The 18,980-nt window shown below is 45.3% G+C and overlaps 1 pseudogene; it reads right to left on the minus strand.

Moving 5' to 3' along the window:
* Positions 1-984: 984 nt before the first annotated feature.
* The window catches only part of LOC121572544, a 69,562-nt pseudogene continuing 51,566 nt past the window's right edge, over positions 985-18,980 (minus strand).

The following is an 18,980-nucleotide window of genomic DNA, read 5'->3' on the forward strand; positions in this document are numbered from 1 at the left end:
CTGTACCTTTTGCAGAATATCCGTCTGTCCCTGATGTTTTTCCTGGAGAGAAGTGGCTTCTTTTGCTGCCCTTCTTGACAACAGGCCATCCTCCAAAACTCTTCGCCTCACTGTGCGTGCAGATGCACTCACACCTGCCTGCTGCCATTCCTGAGCAAGCTCTGCACTGGTGGTGCCCCGATCCCGCAGCTGAACCAACTTTAGGAGACGGTCCTGGCGCTTGCTGGACTTTCTTGGGCGCCCTGACGCCTTCTTCACAACAATTGAACCTCTCTCCTTGAAGTTCTTGATGATCCGATAAATGGTTGATTTAGGTGCAATCTTACTAGCAGCAATATCCTTGCCTGTGAAGCCCTTTTTGTGCAAAGCAATGATGACGGCACGTGTTTCCTTGCAGGTAACCATGGTTAACAGAGGAAGAATAATGATTTCAAGCACCACCCTCCTTTTAAAGCTTCCAGTCTGTTATTCTAACTCAAATCAGCATGACAGAGTGATCTCCAGCCTTGTCCTCGTCAACACTCTCACCTGTGTTAATGAGAGAATCACTGACATGATGGCAGCTGGTCCTTTTGTGGCAGGGCTGAAATACAGTGGAAAAGTTTTTTTGGGATTAAGTTCATTTTCATGGCAAAGAGGGACTTTTCAATTAATTGCAATTCATCTGATCACTCTTTGTGACATTCTGGAGTATATGCAAATTGCCATCATCAAAACTGAGGCAGCAGACTTTGTGAAAATGTGTATTTGTGTCATTCTCAAAACTTTTGACCACGACTGTAGTACTCTACTGTATCAAGCAAAAGAGAAGGGGCAGGGTATCTACTGAGCATTTGTGGTATATTTCAAGTAAATTGTATGGCATATCAATATCAACAGTATGCTATTACATTTTGCTACAGTGTGATGAAAGATACTAAAGTCATGCAGTTGTCATTGTCATGGGGGTCAACTGGTTCTGATTGTAACTCACAGGAATCAATCAATGTTAACAAAATGAGCTTTATTCAGATATGTACGTTTTTTTACATTAAAAGTATCAGTACTGTGTCATATTCTGTGTTAAACAGAGACAGCAACACATCAGAAAGAAAGACGATATGGTAAAAAAGAAACAGGGGACTTTCAAATATGATTTGACAGTTACTGAGCCCTAACAAATGAATACATTTCAACATAAAAGTATGCTGAAACGGTGAGCCTAATATCCCTTGTCCCAGACCTTAAGAGTACAGAAGATGATGACTGCAGGGTCAAAATAAAGACCAGAGCTCCATCCAGAGAAACAGAGAAGTCCTGGGCTGGGGGATTCCTGAAACCAGCCCACCAAACCTGGCCTTGTGACTGCCTGGCTGTCTTGTCTGAGCTGGCTGGCTGTCACACAGGGTGAATGGAATGACCCAGTGAACGACCAGCCCCAGCTCTGCTCCACTCCTCTCCTCTACACTCCAGGCAGACAGCCCTGTAGTCTCAGTCAGCAGTGTCAGGATGCCACTATCTAATGGTGTCAGTGTCCCAGACCCAACGCTAGCTACACAGCCAGTCTATTGATGTTGAATATTTTGACAGAGTGGTCTGCCCCGGCGCTGGCCAGCTGCACCCAGGAGCTGTCTGCTCCTGTGACCCTGCCTTCGCCCTCCTCCTCGCCCCCCTGGCCAGCCTGGCCCGCCCTCGGCCTCCAGCGCAGCCTCTTCACTGTCAACGCGTGACTCTGACTGGAGGGGGGAGGTGTTGTCAAGGAAACAAGACAAAGAGTGGTGACATAGTGTACAACAGTCATAGTGCAGCAGTGTGTTGTTCTATCTCCCTCAAGCAGACTGTATATACAGGACATGGTTAGGCACATGGAAATACAGTGCATTTGGAAAGAATTCAGACCCCTTCACTTTTTCTACATTTTGTTACGTTACAGCCTTATTCTAAAATGGATTTAAAAAAATATATTCCCTCATCAATCTACACACAATACCTCGTAATGACAAAGCAAAAATAGTTTCTATACATTTTTGCAAATGTATTAAAAATACTCAAATATCACATTTACATAAGTATTCAGACGCTTTACTCAATACTGTCATGACTTGCCCTCATGGGCTGAGGATCAAAGATGCCGGCAAGGCAAAGGTTTGAACACCCCCGTTTCCTGGGGGCCAGTTTCATGATCGGTCATAAATTCCTTGCAGAAATGTTATTTTCCGTGCCATGCAGTATTGGGAGAGGGAATTTCCCTGTGAGACAAAGGAAGTCTTCCCGCCAAGACTCCAACATCCAAAAGTGGATAATGAAACAATATTCCTACTTAAAATAATGTGGGAAATGGTCAGTGGGGACTTAAAAAACAATCATGTCAAATTCCTTACTATGTTGTGATGTCTTTAAAGATGGTGGAACAACAAAACTGTATCTCTGGGGGTGTACACTTCCCAGTTATGAGGTTTGCATCCAATTGTTGTATAAAACAAATGATTTAGTATAATAATACGTTTGTGAAGATAAATGTGATATTAGCATTCTAGATGAGATGATTGTTTTCCATATTGATTTGTTCTCAGTCAGTGGCCACGCCCAGATGAGCACAAACATGATGGAATGCCCCTTTTACCCCGAGTGCATAAAAAGCCTTGAAAAACAAATTAACCTCAGACCAGGAAGCCCCACGGCTTAAAATGGTTGACACTCTACAAGACCAGCAGACGTGAAGCGTGAACGTTACAAAATGGTTTAAAACTACAACTCCATTACCAAAGGAAACCAAGCAGCTTACGGTATAAGCTGGATGTTGCAAATGGTTGAATTTCTACCAGACCAGGAAGCGTGAAGCTGTTAGTCCACACGTTTGAAATGGAGAAACTCTGAAACTCTCAACCTCTACACGAGGTGAAGAAGAAGACAATGCACTAGACCTCATCTCAGTCTGCAGCTGGCATACAGTGGGGAGAACAAGTATTTGATACATTGCCGATTTTGCAGGTTTTCCTACTTACAAAGCATGTAGAGGTCTGTAATTTTTATCATAGGTACACATCAACTGTGAGAGACAGAATCTAAAACAAAAATCCAGAAAATCACATTGTATGATTTTTAAGTAATTAATTTGCATTGTATTGCATGACATAAGTATTTGATACATCAGAAAAGCAGAACTTAATATTTGGTACAGAAACCTTTGTTTGCAATTACAGAGATCATATGTTTCCTGTAGGTCTTGACCAGGTTTGCACACACTGCAGCAGGGATTTTGGCCCACTCCTCCAAACAGACCTTCTCCAGATCCTGGCTAGGCCACTCCAGGACCTTGAGATGCTTCTTACGGAGCCACTCCTTACTTGCCCTGGCTGTGTGTTTCAGGTCGTTGTCATGCTGGAATACCCAGCCACGACCCATCTTCAATGCTCTTACTGAGGGAAGGAGGTTGTTGGCCAAGATCTCGCGATACATGGCCCCATCCATCCTCCCCTCAATACGGTGCAGTCGTCCTGTCCCCTTTGCAGAAAAGCATCCCCAAAGAATGATGTTTCCACGTCCATGCTTCACGGTTGGGATGGTGTTCTTGGGGTTGTACTCATTCTTCTTCTTCCTCCAAACACGGTGAGTGGAGTTTAGACCAAAAAGCTCTATTTTTGTCTAATCAGACCACATGACCTTCTCCCATTCCTCCTCTGGATCATCCAGATGGTCATTGGCAAACTTCAGACGGGCCTGGACATGCGCTGGCTTCAGCAGGGGGACCTTGCGTGCGCTGCAGGATTTTAATCCATGACGGCGTAGTGTGTTACTAATGGTTTTCTTTGAGACTGTGGTCCCAGCTCTCTTCAGGTCATTGACCAGGTCCTGCCGTGTAGTTCTGGGCTGATCCCTCACCTTCCTCATGATCATTGATGCCCCACAAGGTGAGATCTTGCATGGAGCCCCAGACCGAGGGTGATTGACCGTCATCTTGAACTTCTTCAATTTTCAAATAATTGTGCCAACAGTTGTTTTCTTCTCACCAAGCTGCTTGCCTATTGTCCTGTAGCCCATCCCAGCCTTGTGCAGGTCTACAATTTTATCCCTGATGTCCTTACACAGCTCTCTGGTCTTGGCCATTGTGGAGAGGTTGGAGTCTGTTTGATTGAGTGTGTGGACAGGTGTCTTTTATACAGGTAACGAGTTCAAACAGGTGCAGTTAATACAGGTATGAAAAAATAACAGGTCTGTGAGAGCCAGAATTCTTACTGGTTGGTAGGTGATCAAATACTCATGTCATGCAATAAAATGCAAATTAATTACTTAAAAATCATACAATGTGATTTTCTGGATTTTTGTTTTAGATTCCGTCTCTCACAGTTGAAGTGTACCTATGATAAAAATTACAGACCTCTACATGCTTTGTAAGTAGGAAAACCTGCAAAATCGGCAGTGTATCAAATACTTGTTCTCCCCACTGTATATAGGCGTCTAGAGAACATTCACTAAATACACAAGTTGGGAAGGACAATCCCGCTCAGACAACCGCTGATACATCTGAAGTATCCATTCTAACCACCACTACGACCAGAAACTCTACCAAGGACATTGGGATCTTTGGTGGGCAAACCAGAACCCTACATCATCAACTCAACTATCGAGGACAGCTACACGTAAATACATGTTGCATTTCTAATCCGAATGAGCGTTTAGTGGGGTTTTAAGCATTTGTATTTCCGTAAGCGTAGTTTCCAAAGTAACCACAATAGTTTGAATCTCTGCCTCTCCCTTCCACTCTGACCCTCCTTCTACCCAAGCATTCATGCTATTGTTAGTCCAGTCCACTAGGGACCTGTTTTCATCAATAACCTGTGTGTGTGTGTGTTTGTATTGTGTTATTATTTAGTTAGTAAATAAATAATTAAGCCAATTTGTGTATTGCTGATTCATCAATAAGGTTTGGGTTCTTGCAGGTTCAAGGATTATGCGACGTTCAGAATGAGACTGATAAGAGGTAATTATTTGATAAGTGACTGTTATCGATATATAACATATATATCTTCTAAGAGTTTAATTTGGGAGATGGTAACTCGTTAAATAACTTCTTCCGTGGTGCCCCAAATTCCTAATGAGTTAATTGTTACATGATTAATTTAGTGACAATTTAACATAGTTAGGTGATTCGATAAATAACAGTCACACATTAAAGTTAGTCACGTCACGACAGTACTTTGTTGAAGCACCTTTGGCAGTGATTACAGCCTTGAGTCTTCTTGGGTATGACACACCTGTATTTGGGGAGTTTCACCCATTCTTCTCTGCAGATCCTCTCAAGCTCTGTCAGGTTGGATGGGGAGCGTCGCTGCACAGCTATTTTCAGGTCTCTCCAGAGATGTTCGATCGGGTTCAAGTCCAGGCTGGCTGGGCCACTCAAGGACATTCAGACTCGTCCCGAAGCCACTCCTGCGTCGTCTTGGCTGTGTGCTTAGGGTCATTGTCTTGTTGGAAGTTGAACCTTCGCCCCAGTCTGAGGTTCTGAGCACTCTGGAGCAGGTTTTCATCAAGGATCTCTCTGTACTTTGCTCCGTTCAGCTTTCTCTTGATCCTGACTAGTCTCCCAGTCCCTGCCACTGAAAAACATCCCCACAGCATGATGCTGCCACCACCATGCTTCACCATAGGGATGGTGCCAGGTTTCCTCCAGACGTGACGCTTGGCATTCAGGCCAAAGAGTTCAATCTTGGTTTCATCAGAAAAGAGAATCTTGTTTCTCATGGTCAGAGTCCTTCAGGTGCCTTTTGTCAAACTCCAAACAGGCAGTCATTGCCTTTTACTGAGGAGTGGCTTCCGGCTTGCCACTCTACCATAAAAGGCCTGATTGGTGGAGTGCTGCAGAGATGGTTGTCCTTCTGGAAGGTTCTCCCATCTCCACAGAGGAACTCTGGAGCTCTATCAGAGTGACCATCGGGTTCTTGGTCACCTCCCTGACCAAGGCCCTTCTCCCCCGATTGCTCAGTTTGGCTGGGAGTCCAGTTCTAGTAAGAGTCTTCGTGGTTCCAAACTTCTTCCATATAAGAATGATGGAGGCCACTGTGTTCTTGGTGACCTTCAATGCTGCAGATATTTTTTGGTACCCTTCCCCAGATCTGTGCCTCGACACAATCCTGTCTCAGAGCTCTACGGACAATTCCTTTGACCTCATGGCTTGGTTTTTGCTCTGACATGCACTGTCAACTGTGGGACCTTATATAGACAGGTGTGTGCCTTTCCAAATCATGTCCAATCAATTGAATTTACCACAGGTGGACTCCAATCAAGTTGTAGAAACATCTCAAGGATGATCAATGGAAACAGGATGCACCTGAGATCAATGTCGAGTCTCATAGCAAAGGGTCTGAATACTTATGTAAATAAGGTATTTCTGTTTTTTATTTTTAATACATTTGTAAAAATGTCTAAAATTTCAAAAATATAAAAAATATAAAAAGATGATGGGGAACAGACTTTCTAATTTACAATTTCAACATTTATATTTTGAGCTACAGCATGTTGTTTTCTGCAGTAGTAGAAGAATAATCCAAACTTTTACAGATCAGGTAACATTAGAACACTGTTTGAACATTTCCACAGGCTCTTCAGACCATGGATTTCACATCCTTCTCTTCATGACTCAGTGGAAACACCAGCCGGTGGGGCCTTCACAAAAAGAGTCTGTGGATTGTATTTCCTCCTCAATGACACTCTGTTATTACACAGCTATTCAAAACCACCTGGGAATAATATTTTTCCACGGTTAAAGGTACACTCAGCGAAATGACGTTGCCACAAGCAGCACAGCAGATATTGAGATGAGCGAGATGCAAGACTTTGCTCTCACAAAGTCACACACAGTATCTGCGCATGTGCACAGGTTCTCTTCACGCTGTTCCAGCGTGGTAGCCACGGGACCAAAACAGCAGAGAACTTGAGCCTCACGCTTCAAACCTCTTAGTTGTTGCAGAAATTAACCCACTATGCTGTTTACTTGCTGCACCTACGTCATATCGCTCAGTCTAGGTACTTAGATGTTTTAGGTTGGAGTTTTTATGACTCTGCCAAGAGTTTTAAGGGTACGTCCCAAATGGCACCCTATTCCCTACATAGTGCACTACTTTTGACCAGGGCCCATAGGGTAGGGAATAGGGTGCCATTTGGGATGTACCCTTAAAACTCTTGTCAGAGTCATAGAAACTCCTGCCTAAAAAGTCAGAGTACCTTTTTGGGTATTTGTCATTGAGAGATGTTTTCTTGAGGAGACTCCAGTGTAGAATAATGGAACCAGTGGTAATAAAAGTATTGGTAGTTAGTCAGTGCCAAAAGGTACGTGGGTGGTTAAAAGGCTATTTAAAAAACTGAAATGTGTGATGAAAACTTGGGATTGTGTGTGTGTGTGCATGTGCACATCAGTGTGTGTGCGTGTGCGTAAAGGATACGAGGTGTCTGTCTCTCCGTATCTGGTCCAGTCTGACGCTACAGCTCCAGCAGGCTCCTCACTAGGTCTCCACTTATACAGCAGGACCTGGCCACTCTCCAGCCCCACCGCCAACAGGTAGCTGGAGGAGCATCAATCAATCATTCAATCAAACTTTGTCCCCAGATGTAAATTTGGTTTGCAGGCAGGGTTAAAAATAAACATACAAAATAGTTAAATACAGATCACACAAAAGACAAATGAACACAGAAACATCATCATATTGCAAATTCAGGAACTGTCTGGCAATAAAGGCGGGGCACTAAGCCACAGACAGACAGGTGGTGCCACCTGTGTGGTGGCTACAAGGGAAGCATACTGAACATACTAAATCCAACATACAGTGAGGGAAAAAAGTATTTGATCCCCTGCTGATTTTGTACGTTTGCCCACTGACAAAGACATGATCAGTCTATAATTTTAATGGTAGGTTTATTTGAACAGTGAGAGACAGAATAACAACAAAAAAATCCAGAAAAATGCATGTCAAAAGTTTTATAAATTGATTTGCATTTTAATGAGGGAAATAAGTATTAGACCCCTCTGCAAAACATGACTTAGTACTTGGTGGCAAACCCTTGTTGGCAATCACAGAGGTCAGACGTTTCTTGTAGTTGGCCACCAGGTTTGCACACATCTCAGGAGGGATTTTGTTCCACTCCTCTTTGCAGATCTTCTCCAAGTCATTAAAGGTTTTGAGGCTGACGTTTGGCAACTCAAACCTTCAGCTCCCTCCACAGATTTTCTATGGGATTAAGGTCTGGAGACTGGCTAGGCCACTCCAGGACCTTAATGTGCTTCTTCTTGAGACACTCCTTTGTTGCCTTGGCCGTGTGTTTTGGGTCATTGTCATGCTGGAATACCCATCCACGACCCATTTTCAATGCCCTGGCTGAGGGTCACCCAAGATTTGACGGTACATGGCCCCGTCCATCGTCCCTTTGATGCGGTGAAGTTGTCCTGTCCCCTTAGCAGAAAAACACCCCCAAAGCATAATGTTTCCACCTCCATGTTTGACGGTGGGGATGGTGATCTTGGGGTCATAGGCAGCATTCCTCCTCCTCCAAACACGGCGAGTTGAGTTGATGCCAAAGAGCTCGATTTTGGTCTCATCTGACCACAACACTTTCACCCAGTTCTCTGAATCATTCAGATGTTCATTGGCAAACTTCAGACGGCCCTGTATATGTGCTTTCTTGAGCAGGGGGACTTTGCGGGCGCTGCAGGATTTCAGTCCTTCACGGCGTAGTGTGTTACCAATTGTTTTCTTGGTGACTATGGTCCCAGCTGCCTTGAGATCATTGACAAGATCCTCCCGTGTAGTTCTGAGCTGATTCCTCACCGTTCTCATGATCATTGCAACTCCACGAGGTGAGATCTTGCATGGAGCCCCAGACCGAGGGAGATTGACAGTTATTTTGTGTTTCTTCCATTTGCGAATAATCGCACCAACTGTTGTCACCTTCTCACCAAGCTGCTTGGCGATTGTCTTGTTGCCCATTCCAGCCTTGTGTAGGTCTACAATCTTGTCCCTGACATCCTTGGAGAGCTCTTTGGTCTTGGCCATGATGGAGAGTTTGGAATCTGATTGATTGATTGCTTCTGTGGACAGGTGTCTTTTATACATGTAACAAACTGAGATTAGGAGCACTCCCTTTAAGAGTGTGCTCCTAATCTCAGCTCGTTACCTGTATAAAACACCTGGGAGCCAGAAATCTTTCTGATTGAGAGGGGGTCAAATACTTATTTCCCTCATTAAAATGCAAATCAATTTATAACATTTTTGACATGTGTTTTTCTGGATTATTTTGTTGTTATTCTGTCTCTCACTGTTCAAAATCACTGTACAAAATCAGCAGGGGATCAAATACTTTTTTTCCTCACTGTACACACTACATATGTGGCATGAATAGGTTTAAGCAATAGGATTTAAGCGATAGGCTAAAGCTTCCCTATGCCTTCTTGCCTTCTGATAGGCTGCGTATACATTTCCGGCATACTGCTTATACCTATCCAGTATCCAATCATTTCAGATCTGCAGTAGTGCCTAGGGTGAAGGGGCAAGAGGTCGATTTGGAATTGTGCAAATAAGTGCTGTATTATGGTACCTGTTGTCGGGGCAGAGGACGGGGCAAAAGGAGACAGCAGTGGCCGAGTCTCCTACATCTAATATTGAGGAACAGGGCTGGATGACTGGAGGTTCATCAGGGGTCACACTGGCCTCAGAACTACTGCAGTCACCCCATACTATCACCTGTAAAGGGCGGCAGGTAGCCTAGCGATTAGAGCGTTGGGCCAGTAACTGAAAGGTTGCTGGTTAGAATCCCCAAGCCGAAAAGGCTCTGTCAATGTGCCCTTGAGCAAGGCACTTAACCCTAATTGCTCTTGTAAGTCGCTCTGGATAAGAGCGTCTGCTAAATTACGTAAATGTCAATGTAAAGGAAAAGGTGAATTAAGTTATACTGTCACTTCATACTAACATAGGCCATTTGTGCATCCCAAATGCCACCCTATTCCCTATAGGCCCTGCTCAAAAGAGGTGCACTACAAGGCCGTGACTAGACTTGACAGTTCATGCAGCTTTTGTATTCTGATCATGGAGTTCTGATCATGGAATTCCGAACACATCATGCGTCTACACCTACATTTAAATGTGTCTACCGTGTCCACAGTGTGTCCGGATTCCATTTTCCTGCGCTATATTGAAATGCCAGTATGCATTCTGCAAACGGTGGAAAAGGCTAAATCTGATATTAACACAACAACAACTTGATGGCTAACTACTGTAGCTAACTAGCTAGCAAGCAAAGCTAAAGGGATTGACAACAGGTTAGGATAACTAATCGTTTTCCTAATAAACTAGCTAGCTGGCTAGCATTTATGAAGCCAGCAAACACGTTCCTCACACGCTAGGAACGTATTTCCTCCAACATTTAATGAAAAAAGGTGCTTCTCGCTTTCTGGAGACTTGTGGGCAAAGTGCTGATGACGTCGCCCACTGTATGAGCTTTCGGTAGCCTGATTGCGTCCAGACTGAGCAGAAATCCGTACACAATGTGTCCCTACACACCACTTGAAGTGGTCAGCCAGATCTGAACACAATCTGAACACAATGCGACTTTTGTGCATCTGGACACGTCTTTTCAACGCGATCTTCGTATTCTGATAGCAGAAGTCGCATGGAAGTGTCAAGTCTAAAGGGAATAGGGTGCCATTTGGGACGCAGCCTACGATGAACAGCATTATACTACTTCTTCCTTACCATTGTGACCTTTACTTACTGAGGAGCTCATTTGTAACTAACAACCTTTAAAGGCTGAATCCTGACTTGCGCTTAACACATAATTAAATGTAATGTGAATCTTGTATTGATGTCAGAGGAGTCTTAAGCTGGAGTTCAGGGCCTGTATCACAAAGGGTCTCACAGTAGGAGTGCTGATCTAGGATCAGATCCCCTCCTCTAATTCATTATGATTTAAAAGGCGAGACTGATCCTTGATCAGCACTTCTTCTCTGAGACGCTTTGTGAACACGCGCCCAGACCTAAGTGAATACAGTGAGGGAAAAAAGTATTTGATCCCCTGCTGATTTTGTACATTTGCCCACTGACAAAGAAATGATCAGTCTATAAATTTAATGGTAGGATTATTTTAACAGTGAGAGACAGAATAACAACCAAAAATTCCAGAAAAACGCATGTAAAAAATGTTATAAATTGATTTGCATTTTAATGAGGGAAATAAGTATTTGACCCCCTCTCAATCAGAAAGATTTCTGGCTCCCAGGTGTCTTTTATACAGGTAACGAGCTGAGATTAGAAGCACACTCTTAAAGGGAGTGCTCCTAATCTCAGCTTGTTACCTGTATAAAAGACACCTGTCCACAGAAGCAATCAATCAATCAGATTCCAAACTCTCCACCATGGCCAAGACCAAAGACCTCTCCAAGGATGTCAGGGACAAGATTGTAGACCTACACAAGACTGGAATGGGCTACAAGACCATCGCCAAGCAGCTTGGTGAGAAGGTAACAACAGTTTGTGCGATTATTCGCAAATGGAAGAAACACAAAATAACTGTCAATCTCCCTCGGCCTGGGGCTCCATGCAAGATCTCACCTCGTGGAGTTGCAATGATCATGAGAACCGGTGAGGAATCAGCCCAGAACTACATGGGAGGATCTTGCCAATGATCTCAAGGCAGCTGGAACCATAGTCACCAAGAAAACAATTGGTAACACACTACGCCGTGAAGGACTGAAATCCTGCAGCGCCCTGCTCAAGAAAGCACATATACAGGCCCATCTGAAGTTTGCCAATGAACATCTGAATGATTCAGAGAAGAACTGGGTGAAAGTGTTGTGGTCAGATGAGACCAAAATCGAGCTCTTTGGCATCAACTCAACTCGCCGTGTTTGGAGGAGGAGGAATGCTGCCTATGACCCCAAGAACACCATCCCCACCGTCAAACATGGAGGTGGAAACATTATGCTTTGGGGGTGTTTTTCTGCTAATGGGACAGGACAACTTCACCGCATCAAAGGGACGATGGACGGGGCAATGCACCGTCAAATCTTGGGTGAGAACCTCCTTCCCTCAGCCAGGGCATTGAAAATGGGTCGTGGATGGGTATTCCAGCATGACAATGACCCAAAACACACGGCCAAGACAACAAAGGAGTGGCTCAAGAAGAAGCACATTAAGGTCCTGGAGTGGCCTAGCCAGTCTCCAGACCTTAATCCCATAGAAAATCTGTGGAGGGAGCTGAAGGTTCGAGTTGCCAAATGTCAGCCTCGAAACCTTAATGACTTGGAGAAGATCTGCAAAGAGGAGTGGGACAAAATCCCTCCTGAGATGTGTGCAAACCTGGTGGCCAACTACAAGAAACGTCTGACCTCTGTGATTGCCAACAAGGGTTTTGCCACCAAGTACTAAGTCATGTTTTGCAGAGGGATCAAATACTTATTTCCCTCATTAAAATGCAAATCAATTTATAACATTTTTGACATGCGTTTTTCTGGATTTTTGTTGTTGTTATTCTGTCTCTCACTGTTCAAATAAACCTACCATTAAAATTATAGACTGATCATGTCTTTGTCAGTGGGCAAACGTACAAAATCAGCAGGGGATCAAATACTTTTTTCCCCTTACTGTAGATGTTGAAGTCTGGAGAATACAAGCTACCTCTGCTAATAACACTAAGGTTTTGCTGGTGTAGAATATTTACCTTCTTGTCTCGACTCGACGTCACAAAGTACTTGTTGTCGGCGCTCCAGTCACATGACCATATGATGCGTGTGTGTACAGCAATGTCCTTCCTGGTGTGTGTGTACAGGGAGAAATGAGGTTCTGGACAGGGAAGGAGCACACCCACAAACAATATATGATATTATTTCAAATTTCCATCTACCTTCCACTTTTCATTAGTGTTGAAACACACAAAGCTACATGCCACACACAAAGAAACAGTCTGTCTAAACAGTACATAACTGCTCAGCGGTAACAATGAATCTCTCTAATGACAAACTAAACCCAGAGCCTCAGTTACTCCTCCCCCTGATGTCTGTCATTAATGTTGGTCGTGACACACTGCATCCTGGGTAGTTCCAGCAGCCACCCTTCTAGAGAGACACACTGCTGTCTGTGTAGTTCCAACAGCCATCGCTCTAGAGAGACACACTGCTGTCTGTGTAGTTCCAGCAGCCATCGCTCTAGAGAGACACACTGCTGTCTGTGTAGTTCCAGCAGCCACCCATCTAGAGAGACACACTGCTGTCTGTGTAGTTCCAGCAGCCATCGCTCTAGAGACACACTGCTGTCTGTGTAGTTCCAACAGCCATCGCTCTAGAGAGACACACTGCTGTCTGTGTAGTTCCAGCAGCCAGCGCTCTAGAGAGACACACTGCTGTCTGTGTAGTTCCAGCAGCCATCGCTCTAGAGAGACACACTGCTGTCTGTGTAGTTCCAGCAGCCACCCATCTAGAGAGACACACTGCTGTCTGTGTAGTTCCAGCAGCCATCGCTCTAGAGACACACTGCTGTCTGTGTAGTTCCAACAGCCATCGCTCTAGAGAGACACACTGCTGTCTGTGTAGTTCCAGCAGCCAGCGCTCTAGAGAGACACACTGCTGTCTGTGTAGTTCCAGCAGCCACCCATCTAGAGAGACACTGCAGTCTGTGTAGTTCCAGCAGCCATCGCTCTAGAGACACACTGCTGTCTGTGTAGTTCCAGCAACCATCACTCTAGAGAGACACACTGCTGTCTGTGTAGTTCCAGCAGCCACCCATCTAGAGAGACACTGCAGTCTGTGTAGTTCCAGCAGCCATCGCTCTAGAGACACACTGCTGTCTGTGTAGTTCCAGCAACCATCACTCTAGAGAGACACACTGCTGTCTGTGTAGTTCCAGCAGCCACCCTCTAAAGAGACACACTGCTGTCTGTGTAGTTCCAGCAGCCACCCATCTAGAGAGACACACTGCTGTCTGTGTAGTTCCAGCAGCCACCCTTCTACAGAGACACACTGCTGTCTGTGTAGTTCCAGCAGCCACCCTCTAGAGAGACACACTGCTGTCTGTGTAGTTCCAGCAGCCACCCTTCTACAGAGACACACTGCTGTCTGTGTAGTTCCAGCAGCCATCGCTCTAGAGAGACACACTGCTGTCTGTGTAGTTCCAGCAGCCACCCTCTAGAGAGACACACTGCTGTCTGTGTAGTTCCAGCAGCCATCGCTCTAGAGACACACACTGCTGTCTGTGTAGTTCCAGCAGCCACCCTCTAGAGAGAGACACACTGCTGTCTGTGTATTTCCAGCAGCCATCGCTCTAGAGACACACTGCTGTCTGTGTAGTTCCAGCAGCCACCCTTCTACAGAGACACACTGCTGTCTGTGTAGTTCCAGCAGCCACCCTCTAAAGAGACACACTGCTGTCTGTGTAGTTCCAGCAGCCACCCATCTAGAGAGACACACTGCTGTCTGTGTAGTTCCAGCAGCCACCCTTCTACAGAGACACACTGCTGTCTGTGTAGTTCCAGCAGCCACCCATCTAGAGAGACACACTGCAGTCTGTGTAGTTCCAGCAGCCACCCATCTAGAGAGACACACTGCTGTCTGTGTAGTTCCAGCAGCCAGCCACGGTATTGTTTTCCCCCTCTAGAGAGGTTATTTGTATTCAGGCAGGGTGTCTGGCTCTGTCTGTCTGTATCAGCCCACGTCCAGACACACACACCTAGACAGACAGGATAAGGCTGGCTCTGTCTCTCTGTCTGTATCAGCGCACACACACAGGAAGAGACCTGTCTTCTCTCTACTTCCAGCCACTCTCCATCCCTTTCCTGGCGGGGGCAGCACTGGGCTTTCCAGCCCCCCGATTGGCAAGTCTGGACTGGTTAAGCAGAGAGAGATAGAGCGAGAGCGAGCGAGAGAGAGAGAGAGAGATTTGGGACAGACAGAGCGAGGAAGAGAGGGAAAGCGAGGGAGGGAGGGAAAGAGAGGGGGGAACACGTCCACATCAGTTTGATAGAGATTTGTGGGTGTGTGACGCGGGAGGACAGGGAGCGCTGGGAGAGCAGGGTGTTTGATCACACCTGACACTGTCTAAACTCCCCTGGTCTGGGGGGCTGGGAGGACACTGCTAAGCTAGTGTGTGTGTGTGTGTGTGTGTGTATATGTATGTGTGTGTTAGCCTGTGAGTAATTCAAGGTTCAACTGGAATAGACTGCCAGTCCGCCGGGCACAGGGGAACCCACCAAGGCTCCCGCCAAAAAGGAAAATAGGTAAAGAAAAACAGTCGCACCGCCGGTTAGGGCCATGTCACTGGTGATTTACCTGACTGGGTTTAAATGGGGATTGAAGACGTTGGTTGTTGGTGCTAGAGGAACACATTGGTCTTAAAATATGTGGTGGTTCAGCTCATTCTGCTATTGTGTTTGTTGTATTCTCCAGTGCTAGCCGTACTGAGTGTTGGGATGCAAGCTCAGGGAAAGCCTCTTTACAGGCTCATTGATACCACTTGAACTATCCCTAGGTTAACTTAAACAAAACTAGCTCTTGGCTGCATAAACCATTGATATGAACCTGAACTAACTCCTAAAGCAGGGAGAAAATAAAATGAAAAGTGACCAGTAAAAAAATCTAATCAACAACGAAGAAGACAGACAGACAGACATGACACGACACGACATGACCCTTCAGCTCACCTGTGTCTGTACGGGTGGCAGCGGGGTAGTCCCGTCTCCATAGCGACCAGGTCCTGTCCCGGGACACGGCCAATAGGAAGTGTCCGTTGGGGGAGAAGGCCATCTGGGTGACGGTGAGGCTGTGGTAGGGCAGCACCTGCAGCTGGCGCCAGGTGGTGGCGCTCCAGAGCAGCACGGCTGCGTGCTCAGCCTTAGAGGCCTAGAACCAGAGAAGAAGAGAAGCACTTGGAGGACAATACTGAACTAGCTCAGCCTTAGAGACCTAGAACCAGAGAAGAAGAGAAGCACTTGGAGGACAATACTGAACTAGCTTAGACTTACAGCCCATGTTAACTGGGGAAGATGTATTGCCTATCCAAGCTAGCCTCGTCCAACGTGGCTTGCCATGTGGTTGCTAACAAGCTGAGAGCATGCTAGGTAGCGCTAGGTATCAACATCCAATCCCAGTAGGAGCTATATTGAGCTTCGATTGGTAAATTGTGGCTCGATATCGGCGAGTATTTGCATAAAGTTCCGCTTTCCCCAACTTATGTCCCGCCCTGTTCTCCTCACCCTCTGTTTGGTGAACACCGATATTAAGCTTTGACGTAAACATTATGTACTAGCAACCCTGGTATAGTCTACTCCCGTAATAATAATACAAAATACAGTTGAAGTCGGAAGTTTACATACACCTTAGCCAAATACATTTAAACTCAGTTTTTCCACAATTCCTGACATTTAATCCTGGTAAAAATTCCGTCTTAGGTCAGTTAGGATCACCACTTTATTTTAATTTTAAGAATGTAAAATGTCAGAATAATAGTAGAGCGAATGATTTATTTCAGCTTTTATTTATTTCATCACATTCCCAGTGGGTCAGAAGTTTACATACACTCACTTAGTATTTGGTAGCACTGCCTTTAAATTGTTTAACTTGGGTCAAACGTTTCGGGTAGCCTTCCACAAGCTTCCCACAATAAGTTGGGTGAATTTTGGCCCATTCCTCCTGACAGAGCTGGTGTAACTGAGTCAGGTTTGTAGGCCTCCTTGCTCGCACACGCTTTTTCACTTTTCAGTGGACACGCTGCCCACACATTTTCTATAGGATTGAGGTCAGGGCTTTGTGATGGCCACTCCAATACCTTGACTTTGTTGTCCTTAAGCCATTTTGCCACAACTTTGGAAGTATGCTTGGTGTCATTGTCCATTTGGAAGAATCATTTGCGACCAAGCTTTAACTTCCTGACTGATGTTGCTTCAATATATCCACATAATTTTCCTTCCTCATGATGCCATCTATTTTGTGAAGTGCACCAGTCCCTCCTGCAGCAAAGTACCCCCACAGCATGATGCTGCCACCCCCGTGCTTCACAGTTGGGATGGTGTTCTTCGGCTTGCAAGTTTCCCCCTTTTTCCTCCAAACATAACAATGGTCATTATGGCCAAACAGTTCTATTTTTGTTTCTTCAGACCAGAGGACATTTCTCCAAAAAGTACGATCTTTGTCCCCATGTGCAGTTGCAAACCGTAGTCTGGCTTTTTAATGGCGATTTTGGAGCAGTGGCTTCTTCCTTGCTGAGCGGCCTTTCAGGTTATGTCGATTTAGGACTTGTTTTACTGTGGATATAGATACTTTTGTACCCGTTTCCTCCAGCATCTTCAGAAGGTCCTTTGCTGTTGTTCTGGGATTGATTTGCACTTTTCGCACCAAAGTACGTTCATCTCTAGGAGACAGAACGCGTCTCCTTCTTGAGCGGTATGATGGCTGCGTGGTCCCTGTACTATTGTTTGTACAGATGAACGTGGTACCTTCAGGCGTTTGGAAATTGCACCCAAGGATGAACTAGACTTGTGGAGGTCTACAATTTTTTTTCTGAGGTCTTGGCTGATTTCTTTTGATATTCCCATGATGTCAAGCAAAGAGGCACTGAGTTTGAAGGTAGGCCTTGAAATACATCCACAGGTACACCTCCAATTGACTCAAATGATGTCAATTAGCCTATCAGAAGCTTCTAAAGCCATGACATAATTTTCTGGAATTTTCCAAGCTGTTTAAAGGCACAGTCAACTTAGTGTATGTAAACTTCTGACCCACTGGAATTGTGATACAGTGAATTATAAGTGAAATAATCTGTCTGTAAACAATTGTTGGAAAAATTACTTGTGTCATGCACAAAGTAGACGTCCAAACCGACTTGCCAAAACTATAGTTTCTTAACAAGAAATTTGTGGAGTGGTTGAAAAACGAGTTTTAATGACTCCAACCTAAGTGTATGTAAACCTCCGACTTCAACTGTATATGTTGGCCAATGGTTTTTATTGGATAAAGGAGAGACAGTAGGAAAGATAATGGGCCAAATTGGAAACCACAGCAACCCTGCTGTACGCGGCGTCACTGACCGCTAGTCCACCCAGGTCACGTGACATCTGCCTTCCTCTGTGTGCTAACGTGTGTGTCCATCTGTCTGTCTATGTGTATTTTTGTGTGTGTCTCTTTCAGTGTGTGCATTCCCAATTGTGCTTGTGTGTGTGTGTGTGTGTTCGTACCTGTTGCCCAGAGCACTAGTGCCACACCTGACCAAGGCAAACTGACAGTAGAGCAGACAGTAACCCTGGCGTGTGTGTGTGTGTGTGTGTGTGTGTGTGTGTGTGTGTGTAGGAGTGATGAGGGATGGCAGCGACAGGGAGGATGTTGGCAGGCAACATGGAGAATGTGCTTCCCTTCACAGGGCCCTGAGTGATCTGTAGCTGTGTGTACAGTGGGGGGAAAAAGTATTTAGTCAGCCACCAATTGTGCAAGTTCTCCCACTTAAAAAGATGAGAGAGGCCTGTAATTTTCATCATAGGTACACGTCAACAAAAAACAGTTTTGCACACTCTTGGCATTCTCTCAACCAGCTTCTTGAGGAATGCTTTTCCAACAGTCTTGAAGGAGTTCCCACATATGCTGAGCACTTGTTGGCTGCTTTTCCTTCACTCTGCGGTCTGACTCATCCCAAACCATCTCAATTGGGTAGAGGTCGGGTGATTGTGGAGGCCAGGTCATCTGAAGCAGCACTCCATCTCTCTCCTTGGTCAAATAGCCCTTACACAGCCTGGGGGGTGTGTTTTGGGTCATTGTCCTGTTGAAAAACAAATGATAGTCCCACTAAGTGCAAACCAGATGGGATGGCGTATCGCTGCAGAATGCTGTGGTAGCCATGCTGGTTAAGTGTGCCTTGAATTCTAAATACATCACAGACAGTGTCACGAGCAAAGCACCCCCACACCATCACACCTCCTCCTCCATCACGGTGGGAACCACACATGCGGAAATCATCTGTTCACCTACTCTGCATCTCACAAAG

This window comes from Coregonus clupeaformis, chromosome 8, assembly GCF_020615455.1.
Source record: "Coregonus clupeaformis isolate EN_2021a chromosome 8, ASM2061545v1, whole genome shotgun sequence".
In the NCBI taxonomy this organism is placed as follows: Eukaryota; Metazoa; Chordata; class Actinopteri; order Salmoniformes; family Salmonidae; genus Coregonus; species Coregonus clupeaformis.